General features: G+C 51.8%; 1 protein-coding gene across 5 annotated transcripts in view; it reads right to left on the reverse strand.

Annotated features, from left to right (window-relative positions):
• The window catches only part of GRB10 (growth factor receptor bound protein 10), a 200,408-nt gene extending 176,408 nt beyond the window's left edge, over positions 1-24,000 (reverse strand). For 2 of the 5 annotated variants that reach the window (XM_082846935.1, XM_082846932.1), the window contains exon 1: positions 22,971-23,553. The gene's annotated coding sequence lies outside the window, so the exon portion shown is untranslated. Of the gene's footprint in view, positions 1-22,970; positions 23,554-23,834 lie in introns of those variants that run through there. The other 3 variants (XM_082846937.1, XM_082846933.1, XM_082846934.1) reach the window with 3 other exon arrangements.
• Positions 24,001-25,857: the final 1,857 nt, after the last annotated feature.

The following is a 25,857-nucleotide window of genomic DNA, read 5'->3' on the forward strand; positions in this document are numbered from 1 at the left end:
TGGGACTGGGGAGACGGCCCCGTGAGCAGCAGAATCCCTGGGGCATTCTGAACCTCAGGCTCCCGCTCTGTGTGAGGAGGGCCTCAGACACACACCTGCGGAGTGAGGGTTTACTTGGGTAAAAAAGTGCTGGGTTCTCCAAACTGCAGACACAGCGGCCACATCACACACGCCCAGCCTAAATCCTCTCCTGGCCCGGCACTTGTTTCCCGGGACTTAGGAACGGCTGTGCCAGGACAACGCAGGCACGGGGTGAAGCTGGGGCCCTTCTCCTTCACGTAAGTGAAGGAGACGACCTGCAATAGTACGAACGGTCTGTAGTACGAAAAGCCAATGTGGGGGGCTAGGCGGTCAATTCTGTTTTTACCCGGCTGCAGTCATTTGTGTAGAAAGGATGAAGACTCACACTGCTACCTCGACCCCCAAATAAACCTCAGTTTAGAATCGATTCCCCTAAAGGAAGAGCGTGTTCTTTCTATGCCAGTTCTGTCGCTGAAGACGGTGCACCACCCCGAGTCTTTCATCAACCCAGGAGTTCACAGCCGACCGCCAAATGCTTGGTGCCCCCTTCCTTAACCACCTTTTCACATGCTCACCTGGGCCCTGAAATTCGTGACTTCTCTCCTGAATTCTCCTGAATCCAACTCCCCCAACGTGTATGGAGTGCGCACTACGTCCTCAACCTTAGCACTTAGAGTTACAGAACCATCAGAACATGGTCCCTAACCTTGTTTTTAGGGCGATCCATGCAAGATACAGGTGTGTGGCCAAATCACTGTCAAGACCCTGGAACAATAATGTGGGAAGAGAAACAGCTTGCGGCACGCGCGCCCGATCGTTGCCTTCATCAATTCTGCAAAAACAGCACTCACGGGCTGAAACACCTTCGAAATGAACTTGTTCTCAGGTATCCAGCAGGGGACCCTCAGCTGTTGATGATCCCCACGGGGACCAGCCCTGAACAAGCGCTGACTTCTTTAGGAATTCTAGCCACTCACACATCACTGACCGAAGATCAGGTCCCCCCTCCCGTCTGGGAAAGTTTGCCCCTCGGAACAGAGGCAAAGGAAAGGGAAAAGGGGGAGCTTATTCACCAGTGAGACGGCGACTGGGGGCCTGGCGTCCCAAGCACATCACTCTGAAGCCCACCTCTGCGTTCAGGTGAGGGCACCTCAGAATATTTACTGTTCCTGACGTGGACAGAGTCTGAGGCTGCCTCTCCCACCGCAAAGCTAATTCAGACTTCAGTTCCGGCATCAAAATTCACACTTTGCGTCTCCTTCTCCTTCTCCCGGCAATGTGAACTATGAAAATAGTCACAACAGACTAACTTCAAGTGGTCTCCTATAAAGATTACTAAATCTTCTTAGAATTCTATTGTCTGCCATGGCTGTGAGGCCCAATGCTCAGAAGAGGTCAGCCATCACTCCACACGGGGGGCTTCATGGGAGGAAAGACAGTATCAAGACTCAAGAAGGAATCTTTCATTGTGACCAAAACCACTTGCGTTAGTGACTGGAACAGGCTTCTGTGCAAATATAGATCCCATGTTCCTCCCGGCCCTTGCCCTTCACGCTTCCCAAGCTCACTGGGTGTCGACACCCCAAGGATGTGCTCTGAGGCTCTCACACGTTACCTGGATGCTAAAGGAATAAATGAGTATCTGGTCTCATCCCAGTTCCTGGGGCACAGCCCCTAAAACTCCGGAGATCTCCAGAGTGGTGTCTTTTGTACGCTGATGAGGGACAGGCAGCTGGGGGCCCCTAAACAGCTTCAGGATCGGATCGGGGCTGGTCACCAAAAGGCGGGGGCATAGTTAGAGGGTTGGAACTTGCAGCCTCGTCCTATGGCCTCCAGTGGGGGAGAGGGGCTGGAGACTGAGTTCATCGCAGTCTCACTGAATTCAATTGATTCAACGGCCAATGAGTTAATCAATCGTACCTGCCGACTGGAACCTCCACAAAAACCCCTCAAGGACAGGGTTCGGGGAGATTCCCAGCTGGTGAACACTCTGGGGGGCTGGGAGGGGTGCACCCCACCCCCATACCTCACCTCATGCATTGCTCCCGTTTGTCTGTTCCCGAGCTGTGTCCCTTACAATCCCTCGGGGTAGTTTCAAGCCCTTTAACCTATGAAATCCGATTCTCCCTCCAGGCAGACGGTGTCAGAGCTGAGCCGAGTTGTAGGACACCCAACTGGTGCCCGGACAGTCGGAGAACTGATGTCGGGACGACAAAACCTGACATTTGGTGTCAGAAGTGTTGTGAGTAAAAACAGCTCAACCCAACAGAGGAAAAACAGGCCCCGTGGCCAAGACTGCCCGGCCCCCCACTCTGCAGGCGCTCAGGCCCTGGCCTGCGGCTCCCACCCTCACCCCGCGGGTTCTGAGGTCTCCAAGCAGCACACTGGGGCCCTTCATGCCCCCCCTGCGGGCATCCCGGGCCTTCCGATGCCCCAGCAGGAAGAGGGCAGAAGGAGGAGAACGCCGGTCCCTATGCTTCATCACAGCTCGCGCTTTCCGCATCCGATAAAAAGCGCCACCTCCCTCTGCCTTCCTGGTCTCCGCTGGTGAAATTTCCTTGGCTCCAAGGTGCTCCTGGAGGCACCTGAGACTCTTTAGACTCCCCGCCTGTAACCATGACCTAGGACAGGGCAGCCCACACCGGGTGACACGCGGGCAGGACGCGCTCAGCAAACGCAGCTGGACCTGACATCGGAACCGCCCGCACTTCGCAGCCTGGACGGTCGCGCACAGCTCCCTGCCACCCCGTGGAGGCTGACACCCGCACCCACTCCCCAGACCCATCTGAGCAGCGCAGGTCACCTCAGCTGACACGTGGCTCCTGGCACCATCATTTCCACTTGGCTTCCATACTTAATTTAACCCCCCAAAGAGCCTGAGAATGCCAGGAGACTGAAGACCCAGGCTCCCCTTTATGTGGCCTCCATAACTCTGGACCTGGAGGCTTCAGGCCTCTCTGAGCTACAGGTGACACAACAGAAACAAGCAACCAATCAAAGGGACTGCTGGTGCCCCTGCCGGGCACTCCTCCAGCTTCCCCAGGGGGCGGGGACCCCAGCATCTTGAGCCCCTGTTCCAAAACCTCCTGCAAGACACCACGATGTGACCTGTCCCTTCCCTCTTGGTCCCTCCCGACTGCATCCCAGAGCTTCCTGGAGGCCACATGACACGTGACTGATGCAGAGCTGAGCCCAGACCCCCTGCCAGACGGGAAAGGGATTTACAAAATGTAAAATGCTGTCAGTCTCATTAAACTTCTGTTGTTTCGAAAAATATAGTTACTTTTTCTTAAAAGATGTTGCTTAGGCTTACATATAGTGAGTTTATTATTCTTTTTACAGAACAGTATTTTTTAAATTTCTATCTTCATTTCTAAAATGATAAATAGCAATACACAGGGCCACGTGAACAGAAGCTCTTCGAGGTCTTCTGCCACCTGTAAGAGCGTCAAGCGTTCCTGAAAGCAGCCACGGCGCCCAGGCCAGGCCCTGCCCACAGGGGGACAGCCCCAGCCCCAAAGCTGAGGCCCCCAGCTCTCCTGTCTCTCCTGGGACAAGACCCACAGAGACTTCTTCCTCCCTTCGCATTTTCTTCAAAATGAGACTGAACCCCAGACGTGGCCCTGTAAAGAGTCGCCAGCCAGAGCCCACGTGGAGGGCACTCTCCTCCAGGTGCACAGGGGGACGCGGCTCGTCCCCTCTGACTGTGGCTGGTCCCTTGCTGATTCTGGCAAGATGCAAGGCTCTGAGTCACTCAGCACCTTCTTCCCTCCCCCCTCGCCGCTCCCCCCCCCCCAAATAAGCCACCAAATGGGCTGCAGCAGAGGGAAAAGTCACACGTCCAGTATTTCCAGTTTTCAAGCAGAGTTCTAGAACAGCCGCAGGCCGGGCAGGCCCCCCCCCTCCCCCCGGGGAGCCGAGTGCAGACCCAGAGTGCAGGGCAGCTCCAAAGGCAACAGCGACAATACACCCCTGCCCCCAACAGCGCTGATCCAGGGGGCACTTCCTTCCCGCGACCAGGGAGCCCACGGCCCTGGGACCACGGTGTCTCCCCGCTCCGGGCTCCCGCGGGAGGATTACCCATCCCGGGGCTGCACCCCGCTTAAGAAGGGGAAAGAGGATCTATTGCTGACCTGAGGACATGAGATTGACTCTTCTAAATAGGGTAAGAGCCTCTGTAATACCTGTTATCTCCAGCCTCAGGAGTCCTACCCTGCACAGACCCAGGAGGACCAGTGCCTGCGTGCACGTCCTCACCTTGGGAAGGCCCCACGTGACCCTGCCAGGCTTTAAGAAGTCCAGTGAGGACTTCCCTGGTGGCGCAGTGGTTGAGAGTCCACCTGCCGATGCAGAGGACACAGGTTTGTGCCCCGGTCTGGGAAGATCCCACATGCCGCGGAGCGGCTGGGCCCGTGAGTTGTGGCCGCTGAGCCTGCGCATCCGGCGCCTGTGCCGCAAAAAAAAAAAAAAAAAAAAGAAGTCCAGTGAACTCAAATGGCATCTGTGTGCCCTGAAAGCCGGCAGTAACGTACCGGAGCCTAAGTGAGATTGCCTCGGGGGATGGAGATCCATGCAGGAGGCCTCCTTCACCCTGGCAATCACCCCCAACGATCGCCAGTGTTGTGAGAAATAAAGAGAGGACAGAACTGTGAGCGTAGTGGGGCAAGAGGGGTTCCAGCCTCCATAAGGCCTCAAAACCCAAGGCCTTTGCTGCAACACGCAAAGCTACGAGGTGGCCACCTGGCCTGGAAACAAAGGTGAAATGATGTTACATCACAATACAGGGCAAAACGCACCCCTGCCTCTAGATTTAATAGCTCCTAGACCATCCTGAACCCAAGAGTCCCAGGACTGTCAAGAACACAGAATCTTTCCTGAAAAATTCCCCAGGGAAAGGGAAATGGATGAAGACCTGCTGTGTGTCAGGCACCGTGCAATGAATTTACTTACATTTTCCTTTAATGTTTACACATGCTGAGAGCAAAGAATACACATCTTGGACAAGGTCCTTCCACTCACTGTTAATGCAAGTCTGTGCGCCCGACACACAGGGAGGCCAAACAACTGAAACGTCGGAGTCTGGAGCAGAGGAAGGTTTACTGCAGGGCCATGCAAGGAGGTGTGGTGGCTCACGCCCTGAAAAGCCTCGAGAAGAGTTGCGGCCAAGCGAGAGGGCGGGTCGTAGGGTATGTGATCAGCCTGTGCATAATTCTGATTGGCTGATGGTGAGGCTACAGGACGGTGTTATGGGAGTTCACCTTATCAGTCCTTAGGCTCCAGGAGACCTGGGGCTATGGGCTCATGGTCATCAAGCAGTTCTTCCATTTGGTGGGGACACTTTTCACATCTGCAAAACTCAGGAAATGTGCATCAAATCCTATTATCTAGGTAATTCAGAGAGGAGCTAAAGCAGAGGATATGGGGAAGGCCTGTCCCGGGAAGGCCCCACGGGGTCCTGCTAGGTTACACTGCCACACACATCCTTATGCATTCGTTGGTGGAAACACACCACCTCCTCCTTCCGTGGTGGCATCCAGGGATACAGAGAATGATGGAGTTGGCGTCCAAAGACCTGAGAGGGCAATTCTAACTCTCCCACTAATGCCCACTTGACCCTGAACAAGGCATCTGACTGTAAGGGCTCCCATTTCCCCATCTGCAGAAGGAAGACTCTCTCTCTCTTGCAGCGCTGTCCAGAAGAACACATGCAACCCTGTAAACTCAGAGCTACGCAGAAGGAATCCACCCCCACCCAGTCCAGTTCTTGTTCTGTTCCTTCCCAAACAGCAGCACGGGATCTCGTCCCAGCAGTTCTGGAGTTCTGCAGACACCTTTCCATCACCCCAGCCCAGCGGCAGTGGGAGAGCAAGGACCCCATAAAAACCAACTCAAGTTTGGGTGTTTTGTAAAACGTTCTCCTAAATGTAATTTACTCTGTGACTGTTCACACCTTAGCAGTCTTTCTTAAAACATAAGGATCATTCTAAGACGAAAGGAGTCTAGAGAAATAAAGGACAGAAAGCTAGAAGAGATGCACAAACCAAAAAACAGAAAAATGGCAGATGTTCTTCCTTATCAGTAATTACTTTAAATGTAAATAGATTAAACCCTCCAGTCAAAAGGCAGATGTTGACAGAATGGAGAAAGAAAGGAAAAAAAAAAAAAACCCACATAATCCAACCATATGCTGAGACTCACTTTAGATCTAAAGACACAATCAGGTTGAAAGTAAAAAGATGGGAAAAGATACTGCATGTTAATATTAAAAAAGAGAGAGAGAGAGAGAAACCTGGGGTCACTATACCGACATCAGACAAAACATACTATAAGTCAAAACTATTACAGAAGACAAAGAAGGACATGATGTATTGAGAAAAGAGCCTCAAAATATATGAAGTAAACACTGACACAACTGAAGGGAGAGACAGACTGATGGACGATACTACTAGGTGGAGACTGTGACACTCCACTCTCAGGAATGGAAGGAACAACCAGACAGAAGGTCAGTAAGAAACAAGAGAACCTGAAAAACTGCAAACCAACTGAACATCACAGATGCACACGGAACACTCCCCCGAACCACAGGAGAAGACACATTTTTCCGAAGCGTGCATGGAACCTCCTCAAGGATGTGTTCAGCCACAGAAGAAGCTTTTCATATATGAAAACCCACAGCCAACACCATAACTCAGTGGTGAAAGAGTGCAAGTTTTCTTCTAAGATCAGGAACAAGACAAGGATGTCCACATTCAACACTTCTATTTAACATAGTGTTAGAGGTTCTAGCTAGAGCAGGCAAGAAAAAGAAATAAAAGGTATCCAAAATGGAAAGGAAGAACTAAAATTATTTGTTTGCAGATGACATAATCTTATATGTCGAAAACCTTAAAAATTACACATACTCACAAGAAAGTATTAGAGTTAATAAATGTATCAGAGTTACAGAATAGAAAATCAACATGCAAAAATCAGTTGTGTTTCTATGTCCCAACAACGAGCAATCTGAAAAGAAAATTAAGAAAACAATTTCCTTTACAATAGCATCAAGAATAATCAAATAATTAAGAGTTAATTTAAACCAAGAGGCAAAACACTTGTGCACTGAAAAACTATAAAACATTTCTATATGAATATAAAGAAGACATAAATAAGAAGAGACATCTCTAAATCATGGACTGGAAAACTTAATATCAAATATCAAATGTTAAAACAATCTACAGACTCAATGCAATCCCTATCAAAATCCCGCTGGCATTTTTACAGAGATAGAAAAAGCCATCCTAAAATTTATACGGGTTCTCAAGGGACCCTGACTAGCCAAGACAATCTTGAAAAGGAAGAACAAAGTTGGAAAACTCACATTTCCTGATTTCAGAACTTACTACAAAGTAATCAAGACAGTGTAGTATTGGCATGAGAACAAACATAGACTAATGGAATAGAACAGAGAGCCCAGAAATAAACCCTCACACATATGGTGGGTAAATTTTCAACAAGATGCCAAAACCATTCAATGGGGAAAGGACAGTATTTTCAACAAATGATTCTGGGGAAACTGGATATCCACATGCAAGAAAATGAAGTGAACCCTGACATTACCCATAAACAAAAACTAACTCAAAATGGATCAAAGACCTAAATGTAAGAGCTAAAACTAGAACTCTTAGAACACAGAGGGGAATATCTTCCTGACACTGGATTTAGAAATGACTTCATGGATACGACACCAAAAGTAAAGGACACAACAGGAAGAACACTCTCTGACAGAAATCGCAGCAAGATCTTTTTTGATCCACCTCCTACAGTAATGGAAATAAAAACAAAAATAAACAAACGAGACCTCATTAAATTTAAAAGCTTTTGCACAGCAAAGGAAACCATAAACAAAATGAAAAGGCAACCCACAGAATGGGAGAAAAGATTTGCCAAGGAATCAACCAACAAGGGATTAATCTCCATAACATACAAGCAGCTCACGCAGCTCAATATCAAAGAAACAAACAACCCAGTCAAAAAAATGGGCAGAAGATCTAGATAGACATCTCTCCAAAGACGACACACAGATGGCTAAAAAGCACATGAAGAGATGACTGTCACTAATTATTAGAGAAATGCAAATCAAAACTACAATGAGGGACTTCCCTGGTGGCACAGTGGTTAAGAATCCGCCTGCCAATGCAGGGGACACGGGTTCGTGCCCCGGTCTGGGGAGATCCCACATGCTGTGGAGCAGCTAAGCCCATGCTCCACAACTACTCAACCTGCTCTCTAGAGCCAGTGGGCCACAACTACTGAAGCCTGCATGCCACAACTACTGAAGCCCGTGTGCCTAGAACCCATGCTCCGCAACAAGAGAAGCCACCTCAATGAGAAGCACACGCACCGCAACGAACAGTAGCCCCCACTCGCAGCAACTAGAGAAAGCCCACGCGCAGCAATGAAGACCCAACACAGCCAAAAATAATAAAAAAATAAATGAATTAAAAAATAAAAAAACTACAATGAGGTATCACCTCACACCGATCAGAATGGCCATCATCAAAAAAATCTACAAACAAATGCTGGAGAGGGTGTGGAGAAAAGGGAACCCTCCTACACTGTTGGTGGGAATGTAAACTGGCACAGCCACTATGGAGAACTGTATGGAGGTTCCTTAAAAAACTAAAAATAGAGGTACCATATGATCCCACTCCTGGGCATATATCCAGAGAAAATCATAATTCAAAAAGATACGTGTACTCCAACATTCACTGCAGCACTATTTACAATAGCCAGGACATGGAAGCAACCTAAATGTCCATCAGCAGATGAATGGATAAAGAAGATGTGGCACATATATATAATGGAATATTACTCAGCCATAAAAAAGAATAAAATAATGCCATTTGCAGTGACATGGACGGACCTAAAGATTGTCATACTGAGTGAAGTCAGTCAGACAAAGATAAATATCTTATGTCATCGCTTATATGTGGAATCTAAAAAAATGGTACAAATGAACCTATCTACAAAACAGAAATAGAGTCACAGATGTAGAAAACAAATGTATAGTTACCAAGGGGGGAGGGAGGGAGGAATAAATTGGGAGGTTGGGATTGACATACACACACATATATAAACTAGATAACTAATAAGAAGCTACTGTATAGCACAGGGAACTCTACTCAATACTCTGTAATGACCTATCTGAGAACAGAGTCTAAAAAAGAATGGATATATGTATATGTATAAATGATTCACTTTGTTGTACAGCAGAAACTAACACAACATTGTAAATCAACTATACTCCAAAAATAATTAATTAAAAAAATAGATAAATTGAACTTCATCAAAATTACAAACTTTTGTGTACTATAAGACAAGAGAGTGAAAAGATAACCCACAGAAAGGGACAAAATAGTTACAAGTCATATATCTGATAGGGGATTAATATCCAGGACAGATGGAGAGTGCCAACAACTGAAGAAGAAAATCTAGACCACAGTGAGATACCACTTCATACCTATTAGGACAGCTATTATAAGGAAGGAAGGAAGGAAGGAAAGAAGGATGGAAGGGAGGGAGGGAGGGAGGGAGGAAGGAAGAAAGGAAAAAGACAAAGAAAAATTGGACATTACCAAGTATTAGTGTGGATTTGGGAGAAACTGAAACACTTGTGCACAGCTGATGGGAATGCAGTATGGTGCAGCCCCTGTGGAAAAGAGTCTGCCTTGTGGCACATGTTAACCTTCAAGAAACACTAAGTTGTTCAACATCACCACAATGCTTGATAAAAGACGACAAAGGAGCGAAGTCCAAAGCCCCATGGGGTCCTTCAATGCACGTGTTGACCAACGAGGAGGCAAGAACACAAAAATTCCCAAGGGCTCGTTATCGAAGGAAGGATGTTGGTGGCAGAATTCTCCAAAAGGTAGAAGAAGAGGTGACACTGCAGAGTGGAGCCTGACCCAGAGAACACAGGCTCACAGATGCAAGTAAGACCAAAGCTGCCGTAAGGCCACCTCCCCTAATGGGAAAGACCACCTGGCCCCAGGATCCAGGAGAGGGCAAAGCTCAGGCTGACAGAAGACGGACAGGGAATCTCCTAGGGACACAGAACTTGTCTCTCTCCACAACCTGAGGTCACCCGGGGTTTTCACCCGATGCTGAGACGTAAAGGTGCTAAGCAGGGCCTCAAGAGCAGTAAGGCCACAATGGGGCCACAAACCCTACATTCCTAAAATGAAAGCAGGCAGGGCTTCTAGACCATGCAAAAGGCTGCAAACCTTTCTCAAAGTTCTCTCTCATCATAAACAAAAGAGAAACCACTGAATAAAACCCACGGCAACCCAAGTGAATGTCAAAGCAGGACTCTGTGCCCATATTTATAAATGGAATAAAGTATGGGCACATTTACAAATGCCACGTATAAGTGGAATACTACTCAGCCATAAAAAAGGATACAGTGGCATTTGCAGCAACATGCATGGATTTGGAGGGTATTATGCTAAGTGAAATGAGTCAGACAGAGAAAGACAAATACTGTTTGATATCACTTATCTGTGGAATCTAACAAATACAACAAACTAGTGAATATAACAAAAGAAGAAGACTCACAGATACAGAGAACAAACTAGTGGCTACCTGTGGGGGAAAGAGGGGCAATACAGGGGTGGGGAGAGGGGGAGGCACAACCTACTGAGTGTAAGATAGGCTTAAGGATGTATTGTACAACATGGGGAACATAGCCAATACTTTGTAATAATTGTAAATGGAGTGTAACCTTTATAAATTATATTAAATTTTTTTAAATTAATCTTAAAAAGGGCACAAAATAAATAAAACAAAACAGAATGCCACATGTAACAACGTAGGGCTAATCACTAAACATTCTCAGCAAAATTCTCAGACTAAAGTAATAGCATCAGTGATAACAGCTCTTACAAGGAAGGTAAAGTGTCCTTCTCAGAGAATTTCTAGAGAAAAAGAACCTGAAGATAAAGGGAGAGGAAATGCATCGACTTTGGTACACAGAACAAGGCCCTGACCAGCAGCAGGTGTGTGGCCTGGGAACTGGACAGAGATGTGGGTGGTCAGGCCCCACCCATCTCACTGAACTGGAACCTGCATTTAACAGCATCCCTAGGAGATTCATGGGTATCCTGAAGTTTAAGAAGTGCTGTTTTCAGACACTGTTAATATTTAACCTGTGTCCATACTGAAATTTGCCAGTGCCCTCCAGGAAAATAAGTGAAAAACACACATCACTTTTTTTTTTAATTGAGGTATACTTGATTTACCATATTTTATTAGTTTCAGGTGTACAACACAGTGATCAACATTTTTATAGATTATTCTCCACTTATACTTACTATAAAATATTGGCTATATTCCCTGCGCTGTACAAGATATCCTTGAAGCTTATTTATATCACTTCTTTATTGCTGGGTGAACGCACGCCATCCCTCTGCTGCGGTTCCCCTTCCTCCAGAGGAGGCCCCGCTTTCAGGCTAAATGGGGCGGGCCCAGACAAAGGAGGCAGACAGGCTCCTCCAGCATCTGTCCAAGGACGGATGCAGCAGGTCCTCAGCCATCTGGAGCAGTCTTCAAAACCCTTCCCCAACTTGAGCACGGACCCTCCACTGGGTCTTCCATGGCCACAGGGGCCAAATGTGACTTACAAACAGACCAAGAGCCAAGGTGCCACCAGCACCGCACTCAGAAGCCAGCTCCCAGACGCAGCCAGGGAAATTCCATCCAGGAATTCCTCGAACCCCCAATGAAAATGAACAGATAGTGGAAGGCCGTTAATTCTACCGAGTGCATTTTTCAGCAGCGAGTACACATCCTGAGCAACCCTCCAGGGCGGTACCCGTGGTCCCTGCTTCACCCTGACGCCCGCTGCACCCCACAAGGAGACCGTACCTCAGCGTACAGTACCCCAAATTTTAAGTAAGTGTTCTTCTGTGGGTCTTCGCCACCCGATGCTCCGGAGAGGAGAGCAAATTCCCCACGAGCCATCTGCATCCCCACCCAACACACGGAGCTCGTGGGTCCCAGCTAAAGAGGGGTCATGACCTGCTTCCACGGCACACAGGGACAGCCCCGCAGATGCCACTGAAGGCCCAGGAGCAGAGACATGCACCAGAGTCAAGGCAGTGGCCTGGTCCCCGGGGGGCCACTTCTAACTGCACCTGAAGCTCAGCACCTTGGGCATCATCAAAACCCCTGATCGGTCGCCGGTGGCCTTTCATCCTTACAGAGACCAAAGAGCGAAGGCGCCACTTCCTGCTCACTCACTGGGAGGGAGACCTTTGGCAGTACAGACAGCAGGACAATAGCTACCTGTGCGCTGTGCCTCCAGTGAGACCTCTATCAACACCCTGGCAGGGACTCCTGCCACCAACCGACAAGTGGCAGCTGATCAAAGGGACAATCCACGTGTTAACAGGTGGTCGGATTGTTTTCTGAAGTGGGCGGGCAAGGAAGTCCCACCTGCGCTTGGGGCAATTAGTTGGACCCCATCAAGACGGTGAGATCTCCCCGACATCTGCCTCATTTGACCTTAATGGTCCAAGAGGTGTCCCCCAATGAGAGCGTAGGCTCACGAGCAAAGACGCAACGTGACCAGATGTGTTTATCCGAGGCTTTGAGGCCAGATTACACATGCCATCGAGGTTACAGGAAGTCCAGCCAGGCATGGACATACATACACTACCAAACGTAAAATAGATCGCTAGTGGGAAGCAGCCACATAGCACAGGGAGATCAGCTGGGTGCTTTGTGACCACCTAGAGGGGTAGGATAGGGAGGCTGGGAGGGAGACGCAAGAGGAAGGGGACATGGGGATATATGTGTATATATAGCTGACTCACTTTGTTATAAAGCAGAAACTAACACACGATTGTAAAGCAATTATACTTCAATAAAGATGTTAAAAAAAAAAAAAAAAGTCCAGCCAGGTCTTGGCATTCCATTTTCAGCAGAGAAAAAAGTCCCGTTCTCCCAGAAGCCCCATCTGTTGGTTTCCCCAGCTGGTTCCCACACCCACTGCCCTCCACTCGGCTAAGAGATAGTGGACGGGCTTATCTGGGTGCAGTTACTACTTGTTACACATTAAACAATGAAGATTACAAATGGTTACATAACACCGTCCCCTGGCTAACGTCCACAGAGGCCGTGGGATCCTGGATTCCGGCGGCGGCACGGCCTGAGACCGGTCCAGGAGTCGCGCCTCCGAGAACGCGCGCCCCTCGGAGACCCTCCACCACCAAAAGGCGCAGCGAGGACGGTGCGCCGCTGACCGCCAGGGCCTGTGCAGGTGACCCCGGGCTGGCCCCTCCCGGCCGGGGCGTGGACCAGAACAGAGCCCCCGTGGGCTGGACTCCGGCGCATCCTGGTGCCAGCCCGCTACAGGTTGTGCCGGAGCCGCCGCACGGGGTCGCTGCACTCCCGCAGCCAGGGCTCGGGTACTAAGGAGTAGGGCGCAGTGCGCAGGGCAGGAGCGCGACCAGGGTCCGCGCGGCTCCGCCCCAGTCAGGAGCCTTCAGAATAGAAAAGCGGATCCTGGGGTCCCGAGCACCCCTAGACACAGCCTAATGTGCTCTAACGCGGAGAAGGGTGGAAGACAACCCCGCAAGAGTGGGTACCACCCTGCCTCCCAAACGTGCCCGATAGGACTCACCCCATCACGTGCACACAGGACCCTGCGGCGGAACCCCGGCCCCCCGTCCTAGGACCACACTCCTCCACTTCAAGGGAACGGCACTTTTAAGGAAGAGGCAGCGCACAGCCTGGTCGAGGCTCACTACAGGAATCCCAGGACCAAACTCCATGTGACAAGGTCATGCCCCAAGGCCTCGCACCCTGGATCCCTGGTTCTCAAGGCAATCCCAAAGAACCCCTTCCTCCCTCCGTTATCCCATCCACAACCCCCCGGGCTACCTGCACCCTGATGGACAAGGACACACTGGCCACTGTCGGATGCCAAAATCCTCCTGACCCACCCGTGAAACCATGCAGAGCCCCGGGTGGGGGGAATCTCAGACCCAACATCAAGCAGACATGTGACTGGGCACCTCCACTCGCTCCCCTCACCTGGGGGAGGGGGGTCGTGTGCCCACCAAGGCCAGCCAGTTCTGGTTTTCCAGGGTCAGAATCCTCTCACAGCCCTCCCAGCAAGGAAGGGAAGGAAGGGAAAGGCTATTTCTTGAAGCCACAAGTGCAAAGCTACCAGATGTCATGCAGAAAGCGGGGCTCCCTTTAAAACAATACAAAGGAAATAACAGTACTGCATGTGGAGCAGGCACTGTGCTAGTCACTTTAAATTCATCACACACATACAACTTTATATACACAAATGTGAACACAACCCTGAAACAAACGAAGGAAAAAAGAAGGCTTGGAGTAAGTGACTTGCACAAGGCGACCGAGCTAGTAAGGATACCACAGTCCTCCCTCCTGAAGTGCATGGCGGGAAGGGCTGGGATGGCACTTAGAACAGTAAACTTGGATGCTGAACCACGTTCACAGGTACGGGGACTGGGGAGCGGGGAGCTGGCGGGGGGGGAGGGGCAGTGGCATCGAGGTGCTGTGTTCAGACGCACAGAGAAGCCACCAATGTGCAGCTCCCAGGACAAAGTGGCCAGAGGAGGGGCTCCACGGTGAGCAGGGCCACGTTATTTTAATATTTTAAAGTCAATCAAATGAAAGCCATGGAGGCCAGTTCTGAGAGCAGCTGAGAGCAGGGCTTCCAACCCCAAGGGCAAGGCCCCAAGGGCAAGGCCTGGCCTCTCCGGGAGGTGGAGATGCTGCAGAGGGAACCGAGCCACGGGATGCAACCCTGAGAATCCAGAGGAAATCACAGTGCTCAGAGCTCAGAGATTAACTCTCCTACGGTCCCAGAGCCAGTCACTGGCAGGGGAGACCCAGCTCTCCTTCGGGATCCACACCTGAGGCCTGTCTGCTGCTCCTCGAGGGGGTGGCTTAGGTGTGCCGGCCTCCCCCACCCCGCTGCTCTCAACCTGGACGTGCGCTCCTCGGCCTGGTCACACGCACCCTGAAGCCTCTGGGCTGGGAACAGAGGGCCTCCAAAGGGAGTCTTTTAAAAGGCATAAAGGCTGGATGGCGTGTGCTGAACGCCAGGCCAGAAGAGGAGATGGGGCCCCACACAGCACAAGGCCCAAGTGTCAGGAGCAAGGAAGCAAGAGCGTTCAGAAAGTCCAGGGCTCGGCTGGACCCCTCGGTGCCCCGCTCGCACCACCAGCAGGTGGGTTTCTCTCCTGAAGCAGCGACAGGGCTGTGGCCTCCGGTACCACACTGAGCACAGGTGGTCAGTGCTGCTGACTCTGATGGGACGGCTGACGGCTCCAGAGCTCCCAGACCCACATCGCGGGGATGAAAAGAGGCTTCTTCAGACAGTCTGGCCCCTTCCGAGGAGAAAAGACCCAAGACTGGAGCACCAGGGGCTCCCCACACAACGGGGCAACCAGACAGCCGTACCCCGAGGCCCACCATCAGCCTCCCAGGGATGCCTTTGAACGTGGACGGCACAGCAGGGCCCCCAACATCTAAGCAAAGCCTAATGGGTCAGACACCACCCCATCAGCCTCGCCTGTCTGGGTCTCTGTCTGGCCACTGCTGGGGCGACCGCCGGGGCTCAGGCGCAACAAGTCCCAAGGCCTGGGACGGCCTGCCCACGTGGCCTGCACCCAGCACCTGCAGGCTCGCGCCCAGGGCTCCATGGAGGGAATGGGCACCGACTGGAAGCTCTTCCCCTCCCCTCTGCCGCCCCCAGGATCATCTGGGGAATCACAATATGGACCACGGGCTCCCTCAATTGCCCAGGCAGCCGCCTGGGGACCAGCCCCAGGGCCCCCACTTCCCTCACCGCTGCCTCCCTAGCCCTGCACGTCCAAATAAAACATAAAACACACCCACAAGTTCTTGCCTGCCATAGGCTCTGCTTTCTGGGTACGCCAGACCCAAACCTGCAGGAAAATAAATAATGCAAAAATTGGAGAGAAGAAACTATGTAAGAAAAAAAAATAATAATATATCCAGAAAGAGGTTTAAAAAATAATGCATCTATGAAATCAGAATATTGCACCATTAAAAGAAGAATAATTATTCAGGGTAACGATGCTGTGCTGTAGGCTCACTGACTGTACCAGATGTCCCACTGTGGTGGAGGATGTTGACAGTGGAGAGGCTTGAGGACAGGGGGGTAAATCTCTCCATTTTCTGCTCAGTTTTGCAGTGGATCTAAAACTGCTCCAAAAAATAAAGTCTAGGGCTTCCCCGGTGGCGCAGTGGTTGAGAGTCCGCCTGCCGACGCAGGGGACGCGGGTTCATGCCCCGGTCCGGGAAGATCCCACGTGCCGCGGAGCGGCTGGGCCCGTGAGCCATGGCCGCTGAGCCTGCGCGTCCGGAGCCTGTGCTCCGCAACTGGAGAGGCCACAACAGTGAGAGGCCCGCGTACCACAAAAAAATAAATAAATAAATAAATAAATAAATAAAGTCTACATACAAATACTAATCAAAAAAGAAATAAAGAGGTCCTTAGAAATTAAAAATGAAAACAGAAATTTAAAATCCAGTAAAAAGGTTAAAAAGTCTAGATGATATACTCCACAACCTAGAAGAACTCAACAGATTCAAATAGGAGACAAGAGGTAATTAGAGAACCAGTCCGGTCAGCTAATACCCATATAAAAGCAACTGTAGAAAAAAAGAAGAGGAAGATGGAAAAAAAAGAAATGAAAGAATTAATTCAAAACCAGGTCCCAGCGCCAAGGATCTGAGTTTCCAGCTTGAAGGGGCTCTTGATGTACCCTGCACGATAGACGCAGACACCCAACCAGGCACATCTACAAGGGATTTCTGAATAAAGGCACAAAGAGAAAATCCTACAAGCTTCCAGACATGAAAAAAAAAGGAAAAAGAAAGAACACTGAAGAGTGAAGAGTACAGTAAGGACATTTTCAGACACGCAAAAGGACTCCAAAAATGTGCATGCACCTCTGTTTTGGAAGCTATTACGGAATGGTCTCCATCAAATCGTGGGAAGAAACCAGGAAAGAGGAATCATGAGAGCCAAGAAGAGAACAAAGGGCCTGCTCAGGATGATGGGGAAGGAAGAGGCCGGGATAAAGCTGAGCAGGGAGCCTGGAGGGCAGCCAGGCACCTGGGGACGAAAGGCACACAAGAGGCTGCTTCCCAAAGACACAACTGGCTGGATACCTACGGTGTCTGCGAGAATATTTGCACACCTGTGTCTGCCTGGAGTGGAGGTGGGGGTCAAGAGTGATAAGTACCTAAACTACTAAGCAAATGCAAATACAACTCCAGAAGAAAGCAAGGCATCCTGCAAGACAGAGAAAGTGATCACAGCACACTACCTGGCTCCACCAGCAGTGTTTAGGGCTGTTGCCATGGCGTCAGCACTGCATGCCGGTCCAGCCAATCTCACCATAGAGACAATGGGAGACAGGAAGTATAGGCCAGGATGATCAGACAGAGGTCGGCCTCCTCAACTTCTAAGCAGGGAAGTCAAAGAATCCTACGGGAAGCCGGGGTCTGGGAGGGTAGAGAGGCAGCAAGGAAGGTAGCAAGGAACTACAATACATTATACACACATCTGCTTAGAAACATGGAGGTGAATACAGAAAAGGTCGGCTGATAAGCCTGGTTACTTCTGGGGCATTGACTCTTTAAACTATGTACATTTATCACTGATTAAAAAAACTAAATTTCCAAAGTCTGCCCTGGGTGTTGAGGGATTAGAAAGCCAGTGACCCTTCAAATGGACAGAACTTGCTTGGGAAGGTCAGAAAAGCAGAAGACGGGGCCCCACCTGGGGAGAGCAGGACACGACAGAGGCTGGCTGTGTCCACCGTGGCCCTGCAGGCCCCGCGGTGGCGAGAAGGGCCAGGACATGCCTGCAGTTAAGGAATGGCCCAACTAGGGAACAAGAAGCTGTCCTGCCTTACCCTTCCTCCACTAGGGAGACGCCATGAAGGTGTCATGCACTCCTTTATCTAGAAACACCCTGGAGCGGTCTCCAGGAGATCTACACAGTTATGCAGAGGAGCATAGCGGCATTCCAGAAAAAGCAACTTGGAGGCTCTTGGGTAGCACAGTCACAGACCGTGCCGGTCCATCCAGGACATCACCCAGCTCAACCTCCCAGCCCACGGGAAGACTCCTAAGCAGTGTCCTGCATCTAGTGCAGGCATCACCCTTAGGCCAGGGGAGACCTCCCACGTGCATGATGCTACCGTACAAACTCCTGAATTTAAACGTCCCTCAGTTCATAGTAGCTTTTTGGTCACGATGAGTTTCTTGGAGCAGGGAATCCTAAGATTACTATCAGATATGGGGCATAATAAAAGTCTTTAGATTAAAGGATGTTTGCAACTCATAAAAGGTTGGAAGAAGACACTCCCAGGGATGAAAGTTTCCAAAACAATAAGGAAACCAAAGGCCCAGCTGGCTGGAAAAGTGAGTACTCAGAGTCTCTCTCCTCTGAGAAGCATCTCAAGTGTGACCCAGGCTAGCTGAAGGTCCCTCCCTGTTGGCGCCCACCTGACAGGGGTCTTTAGGGTTCTCTCTTGCAGAGTGAGACACCAGAGAGCTCACAGACAGGGCCGGACAGGAGGCCACTGGGCAGTTCCAGGGGCAGCACAAGGACAATGGAGGGTCCCAGCTGCCCACCTTGATTTCAGTTGTGGTGACAGTAACACAGTGAAGAAGGACAAAACACAGCAACCTCTTTCCGTGCCAAGTGCTTTGTGAGCCCACATTACTAGGCGAGATTGCAGCTGCTGGGGCCCGGGCCCATTGACCTGGCCCGAAAACCCAGCCGGACTTCAGGGAGAGGCAGGGCCGCCCAGCACACAGCCCTTGGACAGGGTGCAGGAGCTGCTCCCTGGGGCAAAGCCAGCCCGTCAGGACCGGCAGTCCACGTGCACTTCAGTCCCAGCTGGGCTAAGCGTCTCTGCAGACTCCAGACCCCGGGGTCCTGAAGACAGACGCCGTGTGTCCCCACGTGCCTGCACCTAGCGGTCTGCATGCAGACGCCCAGCGCCGCAGCTGGTCTGAGCCCGTGCTTGCACCTAGCGGTCTCCATGCAGACGCCCAGCGCTGCAGCCGGTCTGAGCCCGTGCCTGCACCTAGCGGTCTCCATGCAGACTCCCGGCGCCGCAGCCGGTCTGAGCCCGTGCCTGCACCTAGCAGTCTCCATGCAGACGCCCGGCGCCGCAGCTGGTCTGAGCCCGTGCCTGCACCTAGCAGTCTCCATGCAGACGCCCGGCGCCGCAGCCTGTCTGAGCCCGTGCCTGCACCTAGCTGTCTCCATGCAGACGCCCGGCACCGTAGCCGGTCTGAGCCCGTGCCTGCACCTAGCGGTCTCCATGCAGACTCCCGGCGCCACAGCCGGTCTGAGCCCGTGCCTGCACCTAGCAGTCTCCATGCAGACGCCCGGCGCCGCAGCTGGTCTGAGCCCGTGCCTGCACCTGGCGGTCTCCATGCAGACGCCCAGCGCCGCAGCCTGTCTGAGCCCGTGCCTGCACCTAGCGGTCTCCATGCAGACGCCTGGCACCGCAGCCGGTCTGAGCCCATGCCTGCACCTAGCGGTCTCCATGCAGACGCCCAGCGCCGCAGCCTGTCTGAGCCTGTGCCTGCACCTAGTGGTCTGCATGCAGATGCCCGGCGCCGCAGCCGGTCTGAGCCCGTGCATCTCAGCCGCTGCCCACCTCTTGCTCCTGGTCACAAAGAACCAGTTTTTGATGCCTGCTCTTCCCCATGGTCTGGTTCAAGTGGTCTGCGGCCAGGCGAGGTCTCCATCCCACCTGTCCGCCTCTGCTCATAGCATCCTACCTGTGGGCAGTTCAAACTGTCGGCTACTCAGCGGCCAGGAGAGGCTTCTCGCTCCCAGTGACTGGCGCTCAAAGCCAGTTTCAGTCAGTGCCACAAGGTTTTGTACAGCTAACGGGTGCAGAGACAAAAATACAAAAAAAGCAGAGTCTCCCTTCCGATTAATAGAGAGACCTTTCACATTCATAGGAAGCAGCATAACCAAGCCAACGGGCTGCTCTGAGACAGGCTCAGTGTCACAGAAGCAGCGTCTCTGAGCCCTCCCACGTGCCACATGCCAAGGTACACACGATCCCAAAGGCACCCCACCCTCCCTACAGGTCAGCACCCCTGTGACTCTCATTTTACCAATAAGCTTAGTTAACCCGCTCACGCAGCTAGTAGATGGAAGAACCAGGTGTCCACCCGGGCAAAGCAAAAGGGAACAAGATGTCTTTTTTTTTTTTTTAAAAGACAGTCAGCTTCAAGAATGTTTTCAGGCACTGCAATTTGTGACCATCAGAACAGTCTTCTAATCTCCCCCCCGCATCCACATGTAAATTCAATGGTGGAAAAACAGGACCAATGTCCTAGTTTTCCCCGTGGCATCCAGTCATTACCCACCAACTTCATCCCATGCATTCCGGGCAGGGATTCTCAAGCAAGACTACGACTTAAGGGGCAGAGAAGCTCTTTCCACCTCAACACCCATCCCTTTCACAGATGGACAAAGGAGCACTTGGGCAAGCAAGGCTTCTCTCATTCTCAAGCCCACCTCTCCCACTGCACGAGCAGAAAGGTATAGCTTTTTGGCGTTGGTATATCCCCAAAGCGGAAAGTCACAAGCACTCACTTCTACCTCTGGGAGGATTTCTGATAACTCTGGGACATGGCTTTTCTTGTTGCCAGCTCAACAAACAGTCATACCATGCCTTACATTATTAAAGAAAAGCCAGCAGCCTGGCGATTTTAAGCTTCACCTGCCTTCATCTCCTTACACTTAACAAGATCCATGGTCACCAGGAGCACGGACGCTGGACGGAGACGGTGGGGGGACAGACAGCTCCCCAGAAATGTGCCATAAAACACTAACACAAAGTAAATGCCAGCCAGCGCCTGAATGGGTGTGATCAGTTACAGACACTGAAGTTATCACACAGGCCTTGTAGGAGGTTCCCAGATCGCCAAAGCACCAGTTTGCCAAGCCTTGCCAACCAAGTCGCCAGATTGCCCTAACGTCTTCCATAATCTCCCATACATCCACAGTTAAGCAAAAAGTAAAGACAGGTGAAATACATTCTCAACTGGGAGGAAAAGTTTTAGTTAAATTCTGCACATATGACTGATTACTTAAAAGAAAGGCATAGCAAATGTTTTCTCCTTATGGGCCCACACTATTCCACCTTGGTTTAACGGCCTGAGAAACAGACACAGGGATCACACCCTGAGCTGCAAACGGACACGCTTCTCCCCATGAAGCAGGACAGAATTCCCTGCGGTCAGTCTCACAGTTCTGAGAGGCAGGCCAGCCAACCACTGTGCACGGTTCTCTTCCCCTGTGGTTAAGAGTTGGACAGAACTCCAAGGAAATAAGTTTCTTAAATTATGTCGCCTTGAAAGCATTAGGTTTTATCAAATATACCAACCTAGAATTTCTAAAGCTGTCAGATGAAGGTGAAGGCATGGTAGGTAATCTTTGTTCAAGCAGGAGTCTGGTTTCTATACGTTGTAACGTCTTAGACCAGCCTCATCATCTAAATCAAAAGTTCGTGGAATAGCTCTTAGAGTCTGGCTTTGCTCCTCTCTCCTGTTTGAGGGTCAGCGGCCACAGAGATGGTCACTGTAACTGGGCCAGGGCTGCCCCAGGTTCCGATCCTGGCAGCCACCACCCTACAAGCCCTGGACGAGTAGCTGGCATGAACATGCCCATGCCCAGCTCCGCGTTCCTGGACCACAATGAATGGCATTTTGCCCAGTCCAATGCTGCCCCCAAAGCAGTGCCGACCATGGGCAATACGCAATACATGACTTCAGCGGGACACAGCTTTTATTAAAACATGATTTTAATTACAATAAACATAACTACTGTTTCAGACTCATTAGTTCATGGGTATCAAAGTTTCCTACCAAAATAAATGTGGATTTAAGCACAAAAAGTGAGTGGACAAAAGAAGGCATTGATAATAGCCTGGTGATAGGGCAAAAATCTGGAAGGCTGGGAGTCCCGGGAATGGTAACAGAGCCTCCTGGGTTCTCTGGGTGTGTGACCGGCACGGGGACGGGCCGTTTCTCTTTTACAGGCAGATGCACCTTTACAGAAGGAGGAACCTAACAGAGCTTAAAAAAAAAAAAAAAAACCAAAGCTTAGGCTCTGGTGATAACTCGGGCACTTGCTGGCCCCGTGACCCTGGGCATGCCAACTAATCTCATGAGCCTCAGTTTCCATGCCTGTAAAATGGGTAGCAGGAGGCTGTAGAGGATTAAAAGCAGTTAGGGTCTGAACGCGTCTCACAAAACGCGAAATGCTACAGAAGTATCCCTCGTTACAGTTCTCAATTACGCAAGCAGCTTGCTGGGTGTGTGACTCTCTCTGTCCTCAAATTCTCTTCCTGTAATCCTGGGATTGGCCTGTGTGGTCCTTCTCTTTCAAGGGTCCTCAGTAAAACTCAAATATTATATGCAGTAATCCTAGAGTTCTGATTTTTAACCGAAAAACGCAGTCATCTACCATCATTCCTGGAAACACTTTAGTTTCAGAGCTTTTTCCCTAATAAAATACTACCGTAAAAGACACCACCATCGCCAGAAGTCAGAATTTCTTTTGCTACGGAAACCTAGATCCTATCCATTTTTCCTCCTGGAAAGAACGAAGGGAACTCTAGGTCAACTCTTGTGAAAACCGTCCAGCTTGGTGCTGTAAACCCCAGTCAACGCCTGTTGCCGTGCTAACAACATGTGTTCCTAGTAAAACTCAGCGAAACGTTAGAGAGAGCACCATTTCTGAAACTCGGGGGCTCCAAACGGCTGAATCAGCATTTTCAGAAACAAAGTGTCCTGGGCCTGGCCTCGCAAACAGCAGCAAAGAGAAAGTTGTGCAATAACGCGTGTTTACTCACGAGCGCTACTTGTTTGGGTCTTTTCTTCGCATCTCTTGAATGAAGCTGGGGACAACGTTTGCAAGAAAGCAGCCGAAAAGGTCCGGGCCCGAGCCAAGTCACCTGTGGCTCCCCTACGTGACCCACCGCCTCGTCAGTGCAAACGACAGAAAGTTGGCGTTTCTTCCAACCCCAAGACAAGACGAACACAATAAAAAGTGGAGAATACCCTCATTTCCATAACGCACATGCTCGAGGGCCGTCGCCAGGCAGGCGTGGGGAGAGGAGATCGCAGAGGCCGAGAGTTGCATCAGAAACTGCCTTCTGTGAACGGCACGGCTCTTATCACATTTCCCCGGCTGGCGGGCCGCTAACCCGCGCGCCCTCGACTTGGGGTTAGGCCCTGGCAGCGGGGTCACCGGCAGAACCAGAGGGAAAGATCCCAGGCCCGGGCGCGCTCCGGCTCGGGAGGGTCCGGCCCCACCGCCCAGGCGCGGGCGCACCGGGGGCTGCAGGGGCGCGCGGCGCCCACTCTCCGGACGGCCCGAGAGCGCGGCCTTGACCGCCCGGCGACGCGGCCCCCAGCCCCGCCCCAGCCCCGGTCCGGCCCGCGAGCCGCCGGCGTCGGACAGGAAGGCTCCAGCGGGCGTCGCCCGGGCTCCCCGGCTCCCAGGGGTCGCAGACGCCGCGCGCCGCGCCCGGTCCCCGCCCTCGCGCGCCGCAGACCCCGGCCCGAGGCGACGCCCTTCCGCCCGCCGCGCCCCCGCGGCGCCCGGCGTCCCCGGCCCGGGCGGCCCGCGCGCAGACAATGACGCCGGGACTGCCGCCCTCCCGCCGGCCGGCCACAAAGTAACTTGGCGCCGCGCTCGCCGCCCAACTCCGTACCTGCCGCGGCGCCGCTCCCGGCCGCCTCCGCCTGGCCGCCCGCGACCCTCGGCGCGGCCGGGGCGGCGCGGGTCCCGCGGGGCGAGGGCGGCGCGCAGGGCGGTCCCGGCCCCCGCGCGCCGCCGCCCGGGGACCGCGCGCAAACTTTGGGCTCCGCGCGGGGCTCCGCGGCCTCCGAGCGCACAGCCCGCCGCGGCGCGCCGCTCGCGTCCCTCCCTGCCTACTCCCGGCCTCCCCACCCCCTCGATGGGCTTTAAACCCGCCCGGCCCCGCCCGCCGCCGCCACCGCCGCCGCCGCCGCCGCCTCAGCCTCCGCCTCCGCCGCCTCCGCCTCCTCCCCCGGTCGCTTTTCCTGCTCCTCCTCCCGCCGCCGCCGCCGCCGCCCGGACCGCTCGGGGGCGCCAGCGCGGGCGGGGCCGCGGCCTGGACGCAGGGCGGGGCGCGGGGGGCGCGGGGCCGGAGCTCCCGGAGGCCGCTGCTGCTGCCGAGGGCCGGCGCGGGGAGCTGGGGACCCGCAGCCGGGCGGGGCGCCGGGACGCCTCGTCCCGCCCCCGGGACCCCCGGACGCGGGACCCCGACCACCCAGGCTGGCGCGTCCGCGAAACACACATCGGACCTGTCCTGGAAGGCAATTTGCAAGCGAATTCTTTGAAACTCAAGAAGGAACTGTGCGGCCTCGATCCTACGTCCCGGGCGTAGCGAGAGGACAGGACGGAGGCGAGGTGGCTGCACGGGCTGTGCCGTGGGCTGCGGTCCCTCCCGGGACCGAGAAACCTGGGCTCGAGTGTTCGCTCGCCGCCAGCCGGGTCTGGAGCCTAGACTATCTCGTAGCCACGGTTTCCCCATCTGAGTGCCAGCACCAGAGCGCGGGTGGAGTGGGAGGCCCTGCATATTTTCTTAATGCCACCGGGCCTCAAAGTCCTTATCTTTGAAACGGGCTAATAAGCCCGCCTCCGGAGTGATGTCCTGGGGGTTAAATGAGGTGTTACTTGCAACATAAAACAACTGGTGAGAAGGAACCCCTGAATTAGTGGAAACCATTATCATTAATATGATTATTAATCTCTACTGAATCAAAATTATAATACAAATAGGATGATAATAATTATGTCTTTCTGGGATTTGATGTTATAAAAGCAGCTGCAGTAACGGCTTACCTTTACTGAGCATGCGTTTTGTGCCCAACTTTCATTAATCCTCTTATTTGACCCTCTGAACTTGTTACTAGGAGATGCCCACTGCACAGACTAGGAAACCAAATCTCCCAGAGGTTAGATAACTTGCCGAAGGTCAAGTAACTGGTAAGTGCAGAATAAGGATTCTGCCAAAACCCTTTAGGGCACTTTTTATAGCTCTTGTTTTTCCCACCTTTGGCCTGATTTATCCATGAAAGTTCATCCTTTCTTGTAACTGAAATAAGCCTCCAGAAAATATCTCCCCATTGGTCCAAGTTCAGAAGACCCCAAGGATGAAAATCCAGAGGGAATAATGGGAAGGAGCTTAGTTTCTGGAAGAACCAAACTGAGCACAAAGACTCCTGTTGTAGACAAAGGATCCAGAGCAAATTAAAGAAGAGTAAAAAAGAGTTGGGCCACTTCTCGAAAGTTGTATGAGCTTTGACTCTTACAGCTTTGCCAAAGGCTCCAATGAGCAAGGAGAGCCTGCACCAGCCGGAAAGGCTGATACTCAGCGGGCTTTAACAGATGTTTGAAAAGCACTTTATGCATAGACATTTTTTCCTGAATCATTTGTAGGTAAGTTCCACACCCTATTATAACCCCTTACCCCTGTATATTTTGATATGTCTTTCCTACGAGTAGGGATGTTATCTTACATAATCACAGTACAGTTACCAAATTCGTAGCTTTATATTGATAAAATATGTGTATCTATTCTTGGTCCATATTCCAGTTTTGCCAGTTGGTCTGACCATGTCTTTTATAGTATTTCTTTCCCCTCCATCCCAAGATCCTCCACTGTAGGGTCAGGTATCGCATTTAGCTGTCTGAAAACGTATGGGTTT

The sequence above is a fragment of the Leucopleurus acutus genome (assembly GCF_964270905.1).
Source record: "Leucopleurus acutus genome assembly, chromosome: 9".
In the NCBI taxonomy this organism is placed as follows: domain Eukaryota; kingdom Metazoa; phylum Chordata; class Mammalia; order Artiodactyla; family Delphinidae; genus Leucopleurus; species Leucopleurus acutus.